At 37.4% G+C, this 18,411-nt stretch overlaps 1 protein-coding gene across 2 annotated transcripts in view; it reads right to left on the reverse strand.

The window, feature by feature from the left end:
* The window catches only part of SORBS2 (sorbin and SH3 domain containing 2), a 144,881-nt gene that overhangs the window by 93,221 nt on the left and 33,249 nt on the right, over positions 1–18,411 (reverse strand). The gene's annotated exons all lie outside the window — the stretch shown is intronic.

An 18,411-nucleotide genomic window follows, 5' to 3' on the forward strand; every position in this document is an offset into this window, starting at 1 on the left:
TCCTTGAAACCAGCTGCCTCATGATATCATGTTCATACTTCCTCTTTAAAAACCTTCTATACTACTCCTACCTGTGATACATTGTTTAGAATCAATTTAATTGATTTTTTGATATAGCACAGTAATCTAACTTGTTATTTGCTTAGGTAAGAGATATCTGCTTATATGTACTGTCCAAGTTATTGCTAAGTCACACTGTTTTTCAGTATAATTATTTTATTATTTCTTCCTAAAGAACACATGTTCTCACTACTTTACAAAACTGGTGGTTTCAACACAACCATTACAATGAAAGACGGTACAACAGAAAAATCACTCTTGCTAGAAATTTTTATGTCACATAGTAAGGCAATGCTAATACCAAAAAACATTGAGCATTTTGAAAATCCACACTGTCACTCAGTGGTTCTGTGATTCTGTCTTCCCAAGTCACTGTTACATGTGAAGGGACCCTGCTCTCCTGGGGATGGCTGAACACTGGCCTGCCCATGGGAAGCAGCGCATTCATTCCTTGTTTTGCTTTGCTTGAGTGTGCAGCTTTTGCTTTCTCTATTAAATTGTCTTTATCTCCAACCCATGAGTTCTGTATCTTTTACCATTCCAATTCTCTCCCCAGTCCTCCTGGTGGGGGAGTGAGGGAGCAGCTGTGTGGGGCTTGGCTGCTGTCTGGGGTAAACCACAACATGCATTCTCAGTTTGCTTTGACAACAGCCATCAAATTTGATCCATTAGCAAAAGCAATCGACACTGCTGAATAAAATTCTTAATGTGGAGTGAAACCTATTTATTGTAAAACATCAAAGTCAGTAGAATATGTACCAAATAAAAAGAAACAAACACTTTGCAATTGTTCAATAAGTTATTATGATGGTAAAGAAGTATACTGTACAATCAGCATCTAGCAATTGAGGGTTCTTGAATGTGACTGGTTTGAGAATTGCAGACTATCTTACTGGGAGAAGAACTATGTCAAAAACTAAACAAAAACTGTGTCAAAACATGGTAACAGATGTGATTACAGGCTTTGTGGATGTCTAAAGAAAGATATAAGCTGCATCTGTGCTCTAGTGCAGGACCGTGCTGCACTGTCTTCAGCTGAGTGACATCAGCATAAATAAAACTTAGAGTAGAAGATAAGGCCCTATGAATGTATCAGCAGTGAATTAGTAACTAAGGCCATGCCATCCCCAAACCACTGAATTTTTATGAAGTGCAGAAACTCTGAAACAGCAAATGCTCCTGAATATTAAGTGAACCAGAACTGTAGGTTTCAAAAATTATTAACTGTTCCCTCATGCCCTTGGTACTCTTATTTTATATTGAATGTCCCATTGCGTTTCATGGCCTCTGTACTGGCTGGCAAATACAATCCATTACTCTACCCAGCATTTTAAGAGACTGGATAATTTGCTTCAGCTTAGTAGATTTTAGAAATAGTGATACCAGATGAAGCTATGGCCTGAGCTAAAGAGCAAGAAAGACACGAATCCACACCTCAGCCATATCTACCACAATTCAGTGACTGCAGACAGCCGCTCTAATGCACCCCATTTCCATGGGGTATCAGGCACAAGTCTTCCAAACACCTGAACTTGTACAAAAGCTGCCCATGCACGCATAAAGCCTCTTCATTTCCATAAGCATGCAGAAACTAAATGCTGCATGTTATATCCCTCCAAGAAGAAACCTTGCACTTAGTATAAGCACAAATTCCTCTACTTTTCTGCTAAAAGCAAGGAAACTGCTTAAACTTGATGACCTCCGACGTTTTGCACAAGTAGGGTATCAGCTTCATTTAAATGATACCAAATCCCTACTTAAATTAACTGAAAGCAAAAAGTGAGTCATCAGAATTAATACCTATTTGCCTAACATTAGCAATAAAAGTCCTACTCCAAACTAAAACATACCATTTTCTGTAACACTTCATAATTTTTTATGTTTGCCCTCTGCTCAGCTCCTTTTTCTATCTTCCAATCTTAGAAATAGTGAAGAATGCAAATACTTCCTGCTATTTCCTCAGCTGTTACAAACCAGTGAAGTTCAACTGAGGTCAACGGTGCCCTTTTACTCCAGTTTAGGACCCAACCCTTAATTATCTCACATTTACTAAAACCTGTTTCATACAAGGAAGTTCTATGTAAACAGACTTTACAGACTATGGAATTTCTTCCACCACTTACGACATCAAACACAATAGAGGCTTTCTTGGTTTGCTGTTTTTAATTTAGAGACTATGTAAATACAAACTACTACTAGACATTAATAAGTCACTTGCAAGTAACCGCTACATTGCTACACTTAATGTGCAATAAATCACAATTTGTAGTGGCCTGTACACATTAATGGTCAACAATATATACTGTTGTATTACCATACAGCAAATAGAAGGGGACAGAAAAATTACTACAATACAAAAGTTTTGCATTTTGCCTCTAGAAAGCAGGTACAGAATGTACATGTGATAGTTGGAATGCTGCCATATGAGGACTTGCTTGCAGAAGCACCACAAAGCAGATCAGTTCAGTGGCTCTAAAATAATTTTGGGCTTTTTCATTTCAGATAATTCACAATTTTTGTTTGCGATAGATACACTTACAAGGGACCAGATTTTGTCTTAAATTCTTGTACACAATTTGTGCTCAGTGTTTAATACAAGTTCTATAGTAACTTCTATGCAAGAGTCTCCAAAGTATCACTTTACTATGAAATCCAAATGACCACTGTCAAAAATGGTGTAACTATCAACAGCTATCAAAAAGCAATTCTGTCACCTTTTCTTCCCTATGCATCACTTCAGTTTTTAGTATAGTTTATAAGAGAAAAATTCATTGTACATATTCATGATTACCATACCACCAAGGACATCTAACGGTTTCCTGAGTTCACAGCATTAAGACAGCCTGATTTCAGGGGCAAAACATTTTTGTTTGTGCTATCTCAAAGGAACAAAACCTGTCACTCCTTTTGCCCCATGAAATATATAATTACACAACTAAAGATTTATATTCTAAAAGAGCACCCACAGTGAACACTGTTGTAAAAATAGATACTTGAAGCAAATGAGTAAGATTCCTGCACTGCTGTTCTCCATCAACTTCTGTGCTTTGAAAAACTGACCACAGCACCTTATGTTAAAAACTTCATCTAAATGTTTAAAACACAAATTATTTCCTTTTAAGACTTAACCATTACCAGTATATTTGATCCAGATCTTGAGGGCTTCACCATCACAAACATTATTTTATTGAAGTAACCAAGATCAATGTTACCTGTTACATAAATATCACCACATAGAGAAGTAAAAAGCACTTGATTTTTTCCAGCCTTGTTTCCAAGACATGGGAGGATGAAGAGCCCTCCTCTCCACTGATGTCAGTTTTTCATCTGAGAATTTTTGTACTGCATATGAGCTGATATGTTATTCAAGAAAGTTACTGTCAAAAAGCCACACATTGTCTACCAAGCTAGATACTAGAGATGTTGACACTCACAGAAAAGCAGGCGTGCACTGATGTCAGTTTTTCATCTGAGAATTTTTGTACTGCATATGAGCTGATATGTTATTCAAGAAAGTTACTGTCAAAACTTATCACACATTATCTGCCAAGCTAGATACTAGAGATGTTGAGACTCACAGAAAAGCAGGCGTACCTTTACTAAAATGATACTTTTGAAATTTGTCTTATAAGAAATTATTCAGCACAGGACATTAGTTTGTAATTCATCGACACTGTCCAGAAGGTTATCAAACCATTCACTTCTTTCTCCAAGAATGCTAGGCTAAGTGAATATAAACCTAAATTACAGTGAACTGTCACACTCCAACACCTCAGCTAATTATATTTAGCAACAATTTTATTCCACAGAATTTTGCACGTATGGCTCACACATGAAGATGATGGGCATTAACGTCAGTAAGCTGTGTTTTCAGCCGCTGCTGTTTGGCTGCTGCAGAACATTTTACACACCCCTGTCCCACACAGACTTCCTTGAGGTATGACAGCAGGAAACAAATGTGGGTGTAGCTGGACAGGCTGTCATTGTTTTGAGCTTCCACTGGGTGTAGAGTTAGCAAGTCACGCAGAGGTCAGAGCCGCCACAGCGTCCCACTAGCTGAGCAGCGCTGCTCCATTGCCTGCTCGTCTCATCTTTGGAGCTCTTGTAGCTGCTTCCAGGCAAACAGACATGGGAAGAGTTTAATAACAGAGAAAGCAGGCAGTGGTTTTGTAAGAGTAATTTTCTCTGCACTGCTTTTGACAAGTCTTTTTAAAAGGAATTTGAGAGGAGCCTGGAGAATTCTTCCTGGGAGCAAAAAGTGGCAATTTTGAGACATGAACTAACTCACAGTAGCCACAATGGACACTGTGAAGTACATGCTAATGAACTTTCTGCTATATTAACTTAGACTGCTAAGGCTTCCTTTAAACAAATAATCTGTAACCGATCTCAGAGTAAATTAACCATATGGTTTTAGGTGCTGGACTGCACCTCAGGGCACCTGGACTCATTTCTCAATGTGAGAACAAAGAATCAATATGAACTCTGGCAGTATCGTTTTAAATAAAAGAAAACAAAATATTCTGTGAAGGAACAAGATAAAACACCTGCCAGGAATTTCTGCATTGAACATTCTGGAATTTCATGTCCATTTGGCACAAAGGTTACCAGATTTATAAGTTTGGCTCCTAATTAAAAAAGTAAACATTCATTGAAACAGTGCATTTCTGGGTCATTAGTAACAAGCAAACTCAAATTCATGGAGATCACCAGCCTTGGGAAGTTCCTGTTACAATGGAGGGATCCCTGAAGTGCTGGAGGAACAGGCTGAAAGGAAACTCATGAAATTCACCAGTCCTGCACCAGGAATGAAATGACTCCAGGCAGCACTTACAGCCCAAGGAGCAGCTCTGCAGAACAGGACCTGTGAACCTCCCCACAGGAACAGAAGTGGATCGCACACCTTGAGAGCAATGACAGCCACCTGCACAGGAGCTGCACCAGCAAGAGAAAACAGGTATGTCAGGGGTAGTTACAGGCTGGCTCTGCAGCTCCAGTTTAACTCTTCCACACATTCCATTTTTGTGTTTTGGAAGTAGCAGTGGACAGCCTGTCTAAACTCAGGCAGTTCCAGAGTTTCAAGTCTGAATGCCATTACTTTGCATATCAAGAAAAAACGTGCAGTGGTGAAGAGGGGCTCTTTTGCCTTTTATATGTTAAAAAAAAAAAACAACTAAAAAACAAAAACAAAAACAAAAAAACCAAAGAAAAAATAAATCAACTAAAAAACCCAACAAATGGCAGTAGAGGAGGAAATGACAAAATGACCTGGATGAGCTCACCAAGAAAATGATAACAAGAAATAAACAAATCTGGGAAGAAGAATGAGTTCAGCCATTCTCTGGAGTGCATACCACACAACTGCACATTGTGTGTCATCAGTAAAGTGACTGAACATTGCAGAGGTAAGGGAGAATTGCATTTTCTGCAGCTCAGCTTTAGAATAAAAAAAATGTACATGTTTAATCTACAATAAAATGTACTGGGTTCTTTTTATAGTGTGTTGACACAATTTTATTATGCACAAGCTCATTTTTGGCACAAGCTTAAGCTTACTGTAGGTAAAATGGTGATTTTTTTTTTAGAGCTGTTTTTGCATTAGCCAACAAAAGTTCCTGAAGAGGTGTCCATGAAAAATCATTACACAAATAAAGACTCAAGATCTGTAATTACAGGCTAACTTTTTGATAAATTATTTCTGGCCTCTGCCACCTGGACCAGTCTAAGCATTATAGGAATTTCATATTTTAGCTTTTCAGCAGAAAGCTCCTACAGATGTATACACATAATGCTTCCATTATTCAGAGTAAATTCAAAAATATTCTCATTTTACCCTGTAAACAAATATAAATGCCTTAGCCACGCTAACACAGTGGGAAATAGCTTTTGAGACTCACGTTCAACAGCTATAGCTAATTTATTACCTGTCAAATCTATCCCATCATGTAAATGACTTCCAATGCAAGTAGCAACACAGAGAGGCAAATGGCCAAGGATATGACAACTGTCTTAGCTACCTTTTCACTATATGTTTTTACTAGGCATTTGTGATGAAAGAAGTTTGGTTGTTTGTAGTGAGTCTTTTACTATTTTCTTAAAATAAGTTGTGAAAAAATCCCACCACCTAACCACAAACTGGTAGGTGAAAACAGATACAAGGCTTGAGTCAAGGCAAAACATGGCTAAAGCACAGGTCTGAAGAGGTTCTTTTCATTTCCATAAACACATCTAAAGCACTTATTAATTATGAAGCAAATTTTCCTGCTTTTTATGGCAGATGTGTTGCATAATTTTTTTCCCACCTGTTAAAACAACATTCCAAAAAAGAATATTAGACAACCCAATGCATCAGAGGTGATCCCATATATCTGAAAGCATCAAAGATAAAAATAGGCACTTCACCTATTTTTACTTTCCCTCAGTAGAATTGTCCAATGCTTTAACTCACAGTTCCACACCGTCCCCAGCTGGGATCAGTTTTTGCATCAGTGTTTCACCTAATTTAGAGTTTTTATGGGATCTATTTGCTGCTGTGAGTTCAGTCTTTACATTCGTGTTCTTCTGTTGTGACTGTCGCTTTTCTGAGAGGAAACTTAGCATCCAAAGGCCACCCCAAATCTTCCTGACATCTTTATTTTTACACCTACATTTTGTAAATGCTACGTAAAAATTGGTGGAAAAGACAATTGCAAAGACCTTTCAAGAAGTAAAGACCATTGCAAGACCATTCCAATAAGTAAAAATTATACATACATACATGCATATATTAATTTGCTCCTTGTGGTGTAAAGGTTACACAAATACCCTCCTAGCATTTTCTGAAGCCCATGAAAATTGACATGAATGGCAGCTAGAAGTACAGGCACCTTTAGGACATCCCAGTGTGTGGTTATATGACTCTTTAGCTAATTACAGAACTTGAAATAGCAGTCCCTGTGCATTTATAACATTTCAGAACAAACCTTTGTGAAATTGCAAACAGTACTGATGACTATCAGTAATTCTAAAAAGTTTAATTCTGTTCTTGGTCTGTCTTCTCAACTGGTCTTCCTAACAAGCACAAAATCATGCTTGACATGAGTGCACCGACCTTTGCACGAGAATGTGCATGTGGCAGGAATCATCAGCTGTCAGCTATTCCCTGCGAAAGGACCAGGTCCAAACCCTGTCCTTGTGATCCCCCAAACCCAGCCCAAGCAGTACAATACTGGGTCTGTAATTTGCCATTCTTGTACTGGCCAGAGATGTGAGAATCCTGTATCTTTGCTAGGTCCAACCTGCAATAACCATTTGACTGAGAACCTCTACAAACCACAAAACGTGTTTTGTTTTTCTCTTCCAGCCCTTGCTAATGCCTTGAGAAGCAGATTTAGTTTCCATCCTACAATTTTGCTGAATATACTTTGAGATCCATTGTCATTCCTCAATCTGGAGGTGCTCATTAAAAATTATTTCAGTAAGCATGCTACACATTAAGCAGAAAGACAGTGTAAAGTCAACAATATTCTCTAAAATTAACAATATTCTAAAGTTAACAATATTCTCTAAAACTTCTTCTTTGTGGTATTATTACATGTTGCAAGTATCATCTCACAACATGTAAGGTTTGTAACCAAACACGTTCATCTGTGCATGGTACCTTTCTCTCATTCCCTTCATAACTAGGCTACAGCTAAGACTTTACATCTCTTCCTTCTTCATTCTGATCAAGAATAACAGATTACTTCAATGAAGCCTATAGCCCCTACACTGAGCCCCTCTAACTTAGCTGAAATTCATCATATTTCTTTTAGGTTACATCTAAATTTTATGGTAAAAGTACCCCAGTAACCACTCTGTTGGTTGCTCTCCAATTCTGACTGAAAATGTGCAAATGCCTCTTTACCTATTTATGCAGTTTTAGTAACTCACACTGATGTTACCAGTGAAAAGAACTTTTTAATTAATTCAAGAACCTTTTTCACAGTAACCGGTGGTTACTCTGTGCTGTACTTGTTACTAATGTGTACTTTTTACACATTTTTTTGTTTTTTTTAAAAAAAAAATTATTTTTAAAGGAAGCACATCACTCCCACCTAAAACACAAACCAGGCATTTTTTGGATCATTTCCTGTTAAGGGGCATACTAGAGTGGCCTAGCGTTCTCTGCCTTCATCAGCTTTTCACACAGTTGAATCCAGTAGGGTGATGGTGGAGAAAAAAACCTCCTAGAAATCTCATCTTGAGAAAAAAAGAACATTTGGACACTCCTGGTAGTGGTAGCACACACCTAGGTACTCTAGTTATTAACTAACCAGATTTAATCTGTCATAATGCATGCAAAATGTGAAATAATTTACTTGTGCATACACCAAACACTCAATTCTACCAGGATCATCAGATCATAAAACTAAATATAAACTTATTTACATAAACTAAGTAAAACGCTCTGGTGTGAATCTTTCACAATTCCATAGTCACTGCTGGCATGATTAATTCTACTACCTACAAAAGTAAATCCTTTTTCTGTTTTCAGTCTATTTAGATCTAGATCTCAGAACCTAATTAAAACCAGGAAAAAATTTAAGCAAGGTTTTTAGAAAGACCTTGTGCCATGCAATTATCTTTTTAATGGAAATTTTCAGCAGGGATCCCTGTCTTTGTCCTGTGAGTACTACAAATGCCTACTAACACTATGCGTGTCTAATTAGATGACTGTGGGTTCCTATTTAGAAACATTGCCAGCCTATATACGTGAAAATAGCTTTTTGTATATAAACAATTGTTTAATGAGATTCATTAAACTTGTTCATTAACAGCTTTTTGTATATAAACAATTGTTTCATAAGATTCATAAAACCCGTTTCATCCTGCTTGCACTAAGAGGAAATGTTCAGTTGATACTCAAGAAAGGTGTATCAGAAAGCATGAGTCCTACATAGTATTAAAAGTTCATCTAAAAAGCACAGAAGCATATACTGAATTTTTACTTTCTCCTGAATGAAGAAAATAAATCAATGTAGGGGAAGGCCACAAGGCACCAGAAGCAAGATTAGTAGCCCTGATAAGATATGTAGTCATATTTTATAACTTGCTTTTCTTTCCAGAGTAAACACTGAATCACAGAAAGGTATTAAATTCCAAGTCCTACAGAAACTATGCAGTGACACCTGACCTTACCTCAAATAATGGAATAATTTACAATATTATAGCAGTTTCCAGACCTTTTTGTTTCATGGCATACAATGGCTTTGCCAGACATTTTCCCTAAGTGAGCACTGACCAAGCAGGGCAACGCTTTCTGACACTGAAAGCAGCGCAATGCTTTCTGGCCAAAGGCAGCTGAGCAGAAGGGAAAGGCAGCAACACTCTGCTCCTGCCTTTCCTCCAGCCTGCATGGCTCAGGCTCAGCTCTGTCATGGCTCAGCTTAGCTCCTGTCAAAGGCATGGGAGTCTCAGCTGATCTTAGTGCTCTGTCTTCAGTCATCTCTGCTGAAAATCCAACCTTCCCCAATAGGATAGGTACACAAAGAGGGTACTTTGAGAGCTGGATGATAGAAAAGCCTGAAGCAAGTTTCCTCTGCTGTCTTAAGACAGATGAGGCTGTTACACATCTCATAAACCATGTCAGAAGGATGCAAAGGTCCAAAAATAACCTTAGATTTTCACAGGTTCTCAAATGAGGACGCTAGCTTCAAGGCTTTGTACTAATACTGTGTCATGCTGCTAGGATAAATTATGATGCCACAACATTACATTATCACTACAGTACAGAGGATGCATCAGCTGTGAAGCAAGAGCAACACAGGACTGTCTTGGGCTTTGCACATCCTCTGTTTGGTGTTTTGGTCCCACTGCAGACGCCAATTGTTCAGGCACAATATGTGGAATTCGCACACAGAAAAGGAAGGCCAAGGGTGAGCTCTGCTCCCAATGTGTTAAATAGAACCAGCAGCCCAAGAACTGCCTACTTATCAACTTTAGCCTTGAATGATAGTATTATTCCACATGATACAAGAGTTTTCTGACATGAGACAAGCTGCAAGCTGAGAAATGATGGAAAGCAAAGGAAAACTGCTGCTATAATAATAATTTTTTCTTCTACTGACAACAGTGTTGATGTATTCCCTGTAACAGACATTGCTATGGTGTATTTCATAGACACAAATCTGTGCATATTGTGGAGAAATTAAACTTTCTGATTCGAATATCTGAAGCTGTAATTATGGCTAATACCAGGCTTGTAGCAGGATTCCATTCCTAGCGTTCCCATTTAAATATATTAGGGCTCTGAGTCAAAGTCTTTAATATATGCTCACAGAATCCAGAGTCTTCTTTGAGCTTTAAAATCAGGCTTTTCTATATAAGGATGGGATTATTCCCAAGCTACAACTAACCATGCACTGTAGAAATCTGCTGGATTTAGGCCTCAGAGAAAAAAAAACAAAACCCTCACATGAAACAGATTTTTAGCATTGATTTTGCATACTAGAAAGCACACATTTTCTACTTGCACACAGTTAACTGAGCTCAGTTAGCTTGTATTAAAAGCAGCCTAAACAATTTTTTGGCTACTGTAAGAACTGGAAAGCTTTAACTCTGCAGTTTTGCAATGCAGCAAGTACAGGGATATTTTTATGCTTTCTACTTTGTCGAACTTTTTATAGGCTATTTATTTTCTTCAATTCATTCCAAAAATGTCCCCTCCAAATATTTTTCCATATCTAGACACAAGATGTTGTTTCTTTTCTAAGAATACACAATACTTCAGTTTACAAAACTGTCAGTCAAACTCCTTGACGTGAACATATCTTTATATAGTAAAAGCATCCAAAGCCTTCTTGTGTGGTATGTGGTTACAAAGGGGCAGCCCTATTAGGTGGGAACCTATAAAGTCACATTTCCCTACCTACCTGATTGGTCATACTTGTAGAAATTTCCAGTGAAAACCACAAGATTATTTGTCATTTGCTTCTTTGCTCTGTTTTTCCAGTTTGCATTAAATGAGAAGTAATGTATATCTTCGGCCTCTAATATACTGAATATTGTTGATCATGCAAAAGAATCCTGATCATACCATGCTGAATTTGTATTTCCAGCTCTGGAGTCAGAAGAATCATCCATACTAAAAGTTATAGCATCACATGTGGTGGGGGAGGGGATTTGCAAATTAGCTGTCAAGTTGAATACCAATATGAAAAATTTAAGAAGCTGACAGTTACCATTTGACACTGCATTACTGATCATGCCTTACGGTAAAGATTAAATTATGTTAATATTGAAAAAACTGCAGCTACTGCAAAATTGAGCAACTATAAAACCTACACCAAATCTATTCACCTCTGAATTCAGAAGGTTACAAGTCTTTCAGAATAATAAAAATGTTACAAATTAAAAAATTATTGATGTATTTTAATGCTATCAAAAGGAACAGCCTAATAAATGGTTTCTAATGCCACATTATTTTTGTGTTCATAGCAATTCTCTACTGACAAACAAACTACTAGTAGTAGTTTTATAAATTAATAAATTAACATAAACAGTGAAATAAAGAAAATGATACTAAATTTTGTGTAGACTCTTTTACTAGTGTATTTTTCCCAGCACCTCTCAAATACAAAGCCTTTTGTTACTGGTTTGCATGGTTTTGCCTCACTTCTGCATTATAAACTATATGAAAGGTTATATTTATGGTAATAGGAAAAGAAGACAGCAAGTCTAGATAAGGGTGCCTCGCTCACTTGAAGAGCTGACAAAAAAACCCCAATCATTTTCTTCAGAACCTACACCCACCTTATTTCACACACAAAGTATCTGCTATACCAAGAAACTCACATCAGTGACAAGGTGACAAAACCTTAGAGCTGAAAAGGCATGGCTTGCTAAGATTTAATATTCTCTGCCTTTGATACATTCCAAATGCCAGATTTTGTTGATACAACCACTTTAATCCAGCCTTTTAATTTGTCCTTCCTATCCTACATGTAGGAATTGTTCATTATACATTTAAATGCCATTAACTGTATGCTGACTGCTATTTTGAATTACAAAATGTTAGCAGTAAACATTTCAGGAGAGGAGAAAGCATCTTGATGGCTACAACAACAGACACCTTCCCATCCCCCTCTTTACCCTCTGCAATGGGTTAAGTAACAACACTAATAAAATATAGATGATGGAAAACTCAGCCCTTGAGAGAACAAGATGAAGGCATCATATTTGTGGGGAGAATGCACATAAACAAAGCTCATTCTATATATTTAGTATTTTTATATTGCAAACAAGTATTTCACTAGCTGCTCAGAGAAGAGAAACAAAACTGAAAATTATTATTAATTTTTTAAAAAGGAAAAATACCTATAAAGGTAAGAAATGAACATTTTCTTGCCTGTCAGCTTTTTAAAAAAATGGGATGCGTGACTTGAGCTTTTATAGATCTTTTGGTGCTGCTTTCTATAACTGATGAATGTCATGAATAGCAGATATGCTTGGGAGAGAAACCAAGGGGAACAAATACACCGACCACTGCAAATCTCTTGCTGAGTATAATCAAATTCAGAACACAATTGCCGATAAGAGTGAACAGACAAATATTTCACTGAACTTTTACTAACAGTAACTTAGGTACAGTGATATCTGTAAATGAGACAGAGCATGCAGATTTAAATTCTCCTTAACAAGAGATGTATGTGTGAATACCAACACCTGCTATCCAATTTCTTGCAGAATTCCCAGGGAGGCCATGCATGTAAATACAGAAACACAGAATTAGGATACAATGTTTAGATTGGGATACCAAGCCAACTGAACAACCCAGACAAATAATAATCATACTGCTGAGTTTAGTATTTCCAGCTTTCTGGAAATATGTTTATAAAATTCAATTGCCATTGCTTCAAGATCCCAAGCTGGCATCATTCCAAACTTCCAGTTTCTAAAGGATAGCACAGCACAAAAGATAATTTAATCCTAAGAGTAGCGAGGGCCCCACATTTTCCCACACACATCTTACTATCTCAGGTATGGTGCCACATTTACACGACTTTTCTAGAACTAGCACAGCTCTGCACTGCTTGTTTGGGTTATCTGAATCCTCATTGCATGTACACTTGTCTTCCACAGGCCCTGAAGGAATTCCAGAGATTTCAAGCTCACTGTCCTATCTAGCTTCCCTATAGAATACAGAAGAGTCTGAATTTCTAAACTGAAGTAAATTCTAACTTGGACCCTGGCTGTATGATGTTTTGGAAGCAGTTTGTCCTATGTCATCAAGGAAGCGTGTCTGTGTACCCTAAACAGTCAGCGCAGCCTAAGAGGAGAAAGCGTGCAAATGCGTCACAGCTCAATTGCAGAGCTCCTTTTGCTCTTCATTTACATTTTTTGTTAAGGCAAATGATGCAGATGTTCAACATCTAGCCAAATTCTCTATTAAGCTTGTAGCATCAAGGCAAAGCTATGAACTTGGACAAGTGTTTCTAAAACAATCTAAATTTGCAGCTCATTCATCTTCTCACACTGCATGACTCCTTGAAGCAAGCAAAAATTACACATCTCCCTGCATAAAGCAGAAACACCAAAATGTGTGACACTGTAAACAAACTCTGTTGGATGATTCCATGGATTCATAACTAGCAAGATCACATCTTAGATTTTTTAATTTGGACTCCTTTGAAAGTATAAATGAAACCAGCTTGTGTTTAACTATGTGCAATATCCACTGTAGTTAACTATATGACTACTGCCTCTACACAAGCCCTGCAGCTACAAGTATATAAAATATTTATAAACATTTTACAAAAGAAATGTGCATATAAACAGTATAATAAATCAACACACAGCATACCAACATCAGACTAGCAGGAAAGATCAGGACCAAGGTCATGACTTACCTACTAAAATGTATCTGTGTTCAGAAGACAAAGAAGCCACATATACCACAGTATTGGAGCAAAGAAACTAAACTCTCCAGTTTCCTTCAGGACATCTCTGGGTAAAATTATGAACTCTAAATTAGCTTTTAACACTTTTACAGGACAGAATTATTGACACATTTCATATCTTCCAGAACAGGAACAACACACAATTACTAGCACCTGATGGCTTCCACTTACACAACAGCATCCAAATCTCCTGGTATGGTTAAACCAGGGACTAACCTCACTTTGCCTCTAAAATGCTGAGTGATGAATAATGTGGTGAATAATGTGAAAATAACGCATCACATAATGAACTGGTGAAATGAGTAAGACTCACTTTCCATTGCTTTTTCCAGAAAATGTGATCTCAGAAAGACAAATAGGAGTAGGACTAAAAGGTTTGCTAAAGAATAAAAGAAATCAGCAACTGAAAAAGACAGATAGTTAGAAAAGGGCAATGAAGCCCTTAAACAAAAAGATGACTGGGCAAAGAGCTGATGAAGAGGCCAGGCCTGATGACATTTTGGCCTGATTGGTATATTTTTGGGCTACATCTGCTCCCTACTGAGATCAGGAAACATTTAAGAGCTTCACTTCACATAACAGGATGTAAGAAGAGTAGTATAATAAAAGCCTTGGTAGAGCTCTGTTGCAGTAGCACTCTCTGGGAAAGCGACAGAAGCCTAAATACGCTCAACAGTCATCCCTGAGCACTCCTCATGTGCATCCAGCTAGGCAGAAGAGTTAAAGCCAGGATCTGCCAAGAAAAAGTACAGACATAAAGCTTTTACCCAGAAGGCAGTGAGAAATAAAAAATAAGTAAAATAATAATTATAATAATAAAATACAGCAGCAAAACCAACAGACATTACCTATTACTGTAACAAGCTCCACAATCTCAACAGCACAGCTAAGGTCAAAGTACACATCCAATTCTGAAAATGGGAACAAGAAACACATAGAAAAAAAAAACGGCTGGATTTTTTTTTGACTGATCTAGATTGAAAAGGAGATAAGAATCAAAGTCATTGACTCAGTGAAGGGAGGCATATAAATGGAGGCAAGGTTTCTTAAAAAAGATTTTGTTGTTTGTAACTTCTTGAACTATATAGTTTTTGACTGCTAAGAATTTCACATTATTTCAACTATAAACTGTAGTGTGGTGTCAAGAATTTTATTTAAAATGACATATTTCCACTACAATTAGTATATTAAAGCCTTGTCATTCCAGGAACAGAGGCATACTTAAGAAGTTCAATATATTTTATTTTAAAACTATCCATATAATTTGCAAGAGTATCTTGGAACTGAACTTGGAAAAAATATAATTTCAGATTTAAAGTTTTACAATGAGTCATTAATTGCTCATGAAAAATAGAAATGAAAAGTTAATGCACTACTCCAGAGTTGCTCCCATTGTTTATTGTAGTTAAGAACATAAGCATGACAGATACCGGCTTCAATTTTTAACATCAAAGTTACTTTTTTTCCCCCAAATTTTAAGCAACCTTTGAGATGGCCAGGAAGTTATCCCACAAAGACAAAAGGCATTTCAATGAACTGTATCTTTGTCACAATCATGTCTTACTAGAATACCAGCATACGATTGCATCTGTTCCACTAACTACTTGAAGAGTGCCCAAATCACCTCAATGTAAACATAGCTTGTCAACAAAGGATATTTTGTACAATAGGAAATGGAAATGTACAGTTCACTTGGATGTTTTAAGAGTGGTAAGTCACTTTCCTCTTCAGCTTTTACTTCCCTTTGTGTTTGGGAACATAATGTGTGTTTACTCTGTGACCATATAGGATAACAAACCATAGTCATTTCCTATCGACCACTTCATTGTGCAGCTCAAAGAATGTCAAGGTCATATTTTTATTCCAAGCCATAGTTACAGCCCCTGAAGGTAGCATGCAGGGCTTCATTAGCCACACTGAATTGTACAGAGCATTACTAATACCTAGATGAGCAATCTGCTTTAAATCAATGCAGCATCTGACATACTCTTTCTGGAATACAGAAGAGCCGAGAAAACACAGTAATTAAAAAACATGATCTGATCACACCAAATATTTTGCCCAATAATTTCTTTTATAACCAAAACACATATTCTTCCCAGACTAGAAGTGCTGAGTGTGATTTTGGGACAGCCTTGACTCAGCCCACAGATGAGTACACTCTGGTGCAATACAGCAGTGCCCTCATCTTTTCAGATGACTGCATGTGAAAATAAGTGATAAAATTTGCATATGGACAAAGAAAAGTCACATGTAAATTCCATAGCTGGGTAAACATGAGGACCAGCATGCCAGAGATTCTGTATGCAATTAGTATCACATACGTGAAATGGTGCGTATAATTATGGACCGTATTTGAAAATGCACCCTGTGTCATCCGTACCCTTCCAGGCTCCCCATCTACTCACCAGGATCTCAAGTGCTGGTCTTTGCACAGCACTAGGCATGAGTGTCTATATTAACTGGTCCAGCTGTCATGAGTGTTGCCTTCCAGCTATGATTCTCAGATGCTCATCAGACATGCTTATTCCAATCCAGTCTACAGAGTGAGTGGTTCAGCTGCTGTCTGCAGAGTGGAGTTTTTAAACAGCAGCTGTTGGGTAGTCATGATATCAAATCCACATTTCTAATGGACAGGACATTCTTGCAGAAAAAAATGGACACATCTGCTTTTGGTTTTACAGAGGTCTTAGTTCTCACATTTTTCTGGTACTAGAGCTGCAATGCCAGAAACTGTAATGCCAGAAACTTTAATGCATACACTTCCCACAAAGAAGGCAGAAAGGTATGTTCACAAACATGGAAAGACTATTTCCTCTTAATTTCCTTGTTTGATAGACTGTGCAGTTCCAGTATGTAATTTATATTCTTTTGACAGTTAAAAAATACTTATTACTATTATCTATTAAAGGGCACTTTCACCATAATAACAGGCTCAATGTTATTCACCTGTATATAATTCTACTTAAAAGTACTCAAGTACTCTTCCAACACTATTTTGTGATTTTTTTTTCTGCTTGGTTAAAACTGCAGATTACTCACATTCTCAAAGGTCAATACAATTAAATCTAATTATATGATGCCATATAGTAAGTATATAAGTCTGTAACTAAACTTCTTTCTAAATTATTGTCCTAGAGACCATCTCTCTGATCACAGCAATTGCAACTCTGCTACAAAGAGAGAAAATTCCAATTGAAAGCTTAATTAGAAAGAAAGTGTTTCCAAATCCATTGACTAGAGAACTGGAGGCCTCATAACCAAGTGTTCACTAGAAGAAATTAGAAAACTGCTAACTAACATAACTGACACAGAAAAGCTCTTATAAGATTCACTCTGGTAAGCATGAAACAGTAGGTAAATATGGGCAGCTAACAACTCCAATAGGAGGAGATTCCAGATGCACACAAAAAATTCTAAGATTTGAGGCATCACTTTCATCCCAAAATCAAAGATGGTAGACAGGCCACAGGAAACTTCAAACTTCTATGCTTCTGTTGCCAAGTACAGAATAGCCCAGTAAATGGAATTCTTGCCATTACCAGTAAAAAGTAACAGGCCAGTTAACCAGTAACAGTACTGGTCTGTTTTGACTGAATTTATAACATTGACAGACTAACAATAAATTCCTGGTTTTGCACACATATATGCTTTTTGGCTGTAAAAGTAAATAATGAGTTTGACATGAGGAGCTGTGGAAATATTTGCCTAGGTGCCTAGGGTGGGAGGAGGTGTCAAGCTTCAGAGTAACTGCTGGTTTGTATTACCCAAATGCCATCCCCCCAAACACAAATATCTGCCCTTATTACCAGCTTCTGAATTTTCTTATTTTGTCTCCTAGAGAAACTCACAAACCCTATTTTGAGTGGCATCACTGCTAAGTTACAAAGTTTATATCCGCTGTTATCTCTGATAGAGTTTGCCAAGCAGAATAATATTTGAATAAAACTTAATAAAGACATGTCCATCCTGTGACAGAAGACTTTATGGAAACACCTTTTCTTCAACAGCCACCAAAAAATTGCCCATTTTTTTTCTTAGCAAGTACCTTATTTGACCAGGTTTAGTTCTGAGGACTCTTCATTACACCAACAGAAGTTTACGGAATATTCTGAGTTAGAAGAGACCCAGAAGATTCATTGACTCCATCTCCTCAATGAATGGCCCATATGGGCATTGAACCCACAACCTTGGTGCTCTCTAACCAGCTGTGCTCATCTCAGTAGGAGAAAGTTAATACAATTAACTGGAAAGCACTCAGGAATCGGACACAACGGGACAAAAGGCACCATGCGAAAACTTGGGTTGGGGTTTCTTCACCATTTTGGAACACCCAATTAAAAAAGAATCCTCAGTGGTTTAACACTGCCAAGCACTTTTGTTGTGGCTTGTTTACAATCACTTTCAGCAAGCAGTGCCTGTCCCTGTGCTG

Source organism: Pyrgilauda ruficollis, unplaced genomic scaffold (assembly GCF_017590135.1).
Source record: "Pyrgilauda ruficollis isolate IOZ18807 unplaced genomic scaffold, ASM1759013v1 scaffold5, whole genome shotgun sequence".
NCBI lineage: Eukaryota > Metazoa > Chordata > Aves > Passeriformes > Passeridae > Pyrgilauda > Pyrgilauda ruficollis.